The 4,478-nt window shown below is 35.8% G+C and overlaps 2 pseudogenes; both read left to right on the top strand.

The window, feature by feature from the left end:
- The first annotated feature begins 3,246 nt into the window (after nucleotides 1-3,246).
- On the top strand, nucleotides 3,247-3,390 carry LOC145260852 (U2 spliceosomal RNA; annotated as a pseudogene).
- A 512-nt stretch (nucleotides 3,391-3,902) lies between these two features.
- LOC145260890 (U2 spliceosomal RNA) lies at nucleotides 3,903-4,049 on the top strand (annotated as a pseudogene).
- The last annotated feature ends 429 nt before the right edge of the window (nucleotides 4,050-4,478 follow it).

Below are 4,478 nucleotides of genomic sequence, written 5' to 3'. Positions count from 1 at the left end.
TGCTTTAATTGAAAAAATAGGGTTTGACTTACATTTGTCAAGTAGTTATAAGCTTGTAAAGATGGGAGGTCGAATTATTCAATTTTTTGTTCGCGCATTCTTCAGAGCGATTTCTGACACTGCTAGCAAGCCACCCAGTATGCTCGGCATTGCCCGATCGTAAAATACGCTTAAATATGATATTTTTTATTAATGAATATTTCGTATTTATTATTATACTTTATTGGACCCAATATATATCAATGATTTAAAAAGTTTAATAAAATGACTTGTGTGTTACCACTAAAAATCGAAACCAAAACGTTTAGCTTACGATTTACTTTTTATTTTGGGGGATAAGTCTTAAGTTATGAAGACATATTTGCTGAAAGGCTAAAAACTAAAATATGAACCAATAGCTATTACATTACGCATGCATATTCGTAATGCCGTTGTTCGACCTTCACCTGGCAAGTTCCATTTTTTAAAATGTTCATACTTTTGCACGGATTTTCCCCGTCTAAAAGCCAAATATAAAGTTTCGCATCGGTTCGAGTACTCTATATAGTAAGTTTAAAATAGTAATAATTAACGTTGGTTAACGTATGAATGTAACTTATGCATATAAACAGGTTTAGCTGACTTACCCTGCCAAAGGTCAATTGTTTTCTTTTAAATTTTGACCTATTAGCACCAATTTTTGCCGGCTAAAAAAACAAATCAAATGTGTGCTAAATATCCGAATACCATATCTATAAAATTTTAACTCTGTAGACCAAATATTCAGAAATACACTGACAAGGTCACTAGTATGGTACCAATCATCTACGAGGAATCCATGAGAAATGAACAAGTAATTAATTAACGTTCATTTTTTAAATGAATATTCAAATTAGTTAAATTTCATGTAGTGGTTTGTATATCCATGACTTAGAATATTAAGAAGTTTGTTTTTGTATTTTTAGATAGAAAAAGTAGGCTTCTAATATCAATGTAAAAATAAAAAAAACAAAAAAAAAACTCAACTATACAAGAAGACATACCTGGCATTGCCCGCTCGTAAAATATGCATAAATATTATATTTTAATTAATGCAGCATTTTTATTTATTATAAACAGAAATACCGGAGTTATTAAACATAACATTAGATTAAAAAAAAGAAAAAAAAGGGAAAGAAAGACAAACACGTGCACAATGTTTTTTTTTATAAACAACTCACTTCCTGTAAGTAAAATAATTACTCGAGCTGAAATCCAAACCAAAGCCTAAAGACAGTGCATTAAGTACGACAACCATGACACCAGCTTGATATAGCTTTCAAGAGACCTTTAACACCAACTCATACTTAACATAAGGAAGCAGTAATGCTTCACGACCACGCATGCGAAGTCGTGAAACAGTTGGATATAGATAAATATCTGGTGGCCTCCCACGTACCAATTTTACAGTTTTGTACATTTTAGTAGCCATTTTATCTTACGAAAACGGATTATAACGTTTTCCACATGTCTGAATATCCTATACACCGGAGGCCAAGTCTGTAAATTTAAAAAAAGAACTTTGAGTATATAGGTTGAGAAGTGTCCTCACACATTCTCACTTTTCTGGAATATAAAGTTTAGATAAGATAAGATAGAAAAGATTCATGCAGGCAAGGGCGCCTTGACGGTCAACGGAGTTGTATACTTATGGACATAGAGATAAAACTCGATTAAAAAGATTCTCGAGTTCGACAGCATGAACTTGACGTGTTACGAAAAGGGGAAGACCCCAGCGAGTAAGAATGCAAAACTAGATATGTTTGAAAATAATATTAGGAAAAGGTTAGAATCGAACCCAGTAAACATGTGTTAAAAGATAATACATATTGAAATCCTAGGAATGAAGATCGTCATTGTTCTCGTAAATAGCTAAATATTATTTATGTCAGATAATTAATTTAGGAATTCAGTCAATTGTTCATTCTTTTAGAAATAACTGGAGATTAAATATGTCAGTTAATAGAATGTACAATACCAGTTTATTAAATAATTATTCAAATAGGTTAGATATTAGACCAATAAAATTAGGAATTCTTTGTTTGCTGAGTAGTCTTTTCTATTTTTCCTATACATTTTTATTTTCTTTTAAATTTTCTTTCTTGATTGTTTTCAAAAATTGAGCTAACCACCAAAAATAGATATGTATGCATACATACCCTTCACTAAATTACTAAATTTAATTTCAAATTTAAACAGCCACTACTTCAAGCCAGGATCGAAACACGATCCCCAAACGACAGTCAAAGTTTTCTAATCATTACGCTTAATTTGCTAATGGCAGCTTGTATATTACTTCCCAATATGCTCAACCCAAGATAGGAGAATATATATATATATATATATACATATACATATGATTTTCACAAAATACAAGACAACAAAGATCGGATTGATAGTAGCAAGTAGTGTATTTTTATAATACCTTACAATCGTTTCGCGATTATTCGGACAATCTCAAACCTTATATCGGTTGAAAATACTCACAAGAACCTTTAGACGTAAGGAAAACGATATTAATGAAAAACATGGAATCTATCTTGCTTTTAAGGAAAGCGAGGCAAACAAAATTTTACCTAGTTTTCTTCCTTCCGAGTTTTTTACTGTTTACCGTTTTTTTATGGAATTTTTTCATGTATCTACCACACACACACACACACACACACACACACACACATATATATATATATATATATATATATATATATATATATATATATATACGTCTAACATTTGCGTTTGGACCTCTTATTCGAAATTACTAGTTGGAAGAAAAACGAGAAGTGTGAACGATACATTAAAATCTGCTGAAGTCATTGCTGGTACTAATTAAATGCTTGGAGGAATTAGATTAAAAAAACTACTGTTTTCGTTGAAGTATATTTCAATTCTCACATGGCAAATGTGGAAATAAAAGAAAAAAATGTCTGCTATCAATAAATCAAATTAGGTGACATTTTGTAGGCTGTCTTCGCGTCATTTTTAGCCAGGAAAAGGAGTCATTAGGTCCATTTATCCGTCACGTTATTTTCTATGCAACGAACCCCCTCTCTCTAAAAAAAAAACGCAATCTGTCAGTCTTCTTCATTATAAACAAGTATCTTCTATCCTCTGATTTAGTCAAGCGCAAGCAATCCTATAAGTCACTCGGTCGGTCGGTCTGTGTATAACACTTTTGTGCTTGGCCTTTTTCGTGTGTTGTTAATAGATGCTGTTCTTAGTTTTTTAAGCTTTTCTTGGCCTTTTGGCTAAGATCAAAGTGTAGGATCTGTTCCTGCAGATGCTGCACTTGAGATAATTTGTACCAGTCAATGGAGGGGAAACCCTCTATACTGGGACAATTATTATTTTTGGTAACCAGAGTGACCCCTTTTTGCCTACTTTTAGGGGAGCTGGTTTTTACCTCACATTAAAAACGGCCTTGTGCCTAATTTGCTCAGTGGGGGAGCAAATAAATACCATCTGTTCCTGCAGATACTGCAAGCTATGACTCGCAAAGACCAGATGTGGGGGCAACCCCACATGCCTGACCTTTAACCAGCTCCCATTTCCCACCTCTCGGGAGCTGGTCCCCCTTTTCCCTTCCCCCTCCCTTCACTCCTCACATTAAAAATCGGCCTTGTGCCTAATTTGCTCGGTGGGGGAGCAAATAAATGCCATCTGTACCTGCAGATACTGCAAGCAAATACCTTATGTGCGGACAACCTCACATATAAGACCTTGGTCAATGTAGGGGCAACCCTTCATACCAATTGTCACTATCTAGCTCCCCTACTTCCCGGGGAGTTGGTCCCCGTTTCCCTTTCACTCCTCACATAAAAAATCGTCTTTGTGTCTAATTTGCTCTTGGGTGGAGGTTGCAAATAAATACCCTTAGCCTTTTAAGCTTTTCTTTGCCTTTTGGCCAAGATCAAAGTGTAGTATCTGTTCCGGCAGATGCTGCACTTAAGATAATTTGTACCAGTCAATGGAGGGGAAACCCTCTATACTGGGACAATTATTATTTTTTGTAACCAGAGTGCCCCCTTTTTGCCTACTTTTAGGGGAGCTGGTTTTTACCTCACATTAAAAACGGCCTTGTGCCTAATTTGCTCAGTGGGGGAGCAAATAAATACCATCTGTTCCTGCAGATACTGCAAGCTATGACTAGCAAAGACCAGATGTGGGGGCAACCCCACATGCCTGACCTTTAACCAGCTCCCATTTCCCACCTCTCGGGAGCTGGTCCCCCTTTTCCCTTCCCCCTCCCTTCACTCCTCACATTAAAAATCGGCCTTGTGCCTAATTTGCTCGGTGGGGGAGCAAATAAATACCATCTGTACCTGCAGATACTGCAAGCAAATACCTTATGTGCGGACAACCTCACATATAAGACCTTGGTCAATGTAGGGGCAACCCTTCATACCAATTGTCACTATCCAGCTCCCCTACTTCCCGGGGAGTTGGTCCCCGTTTCCCTT

This window comes from Euprymna scolopes, chromosome 36 (genome assembly GCF_053919585.1).
Source record: "Euprymna scolopes isolate OS-2025 chromosome 36, ASM5391958v1, whole genome shotgun sequence".
Taxonomy (NCBI): Eukaryota; Metazoa; Mollusca; class Cephalopoda; order Sepiida; family Sepiolidae; genus Euprymna; species Euprymna scolopes.
The sequence above is the reverse complement of the archived record's forward strand: the minus strand, read 5'-3'. Positions and strand labels throughout refer to the sequence as shown.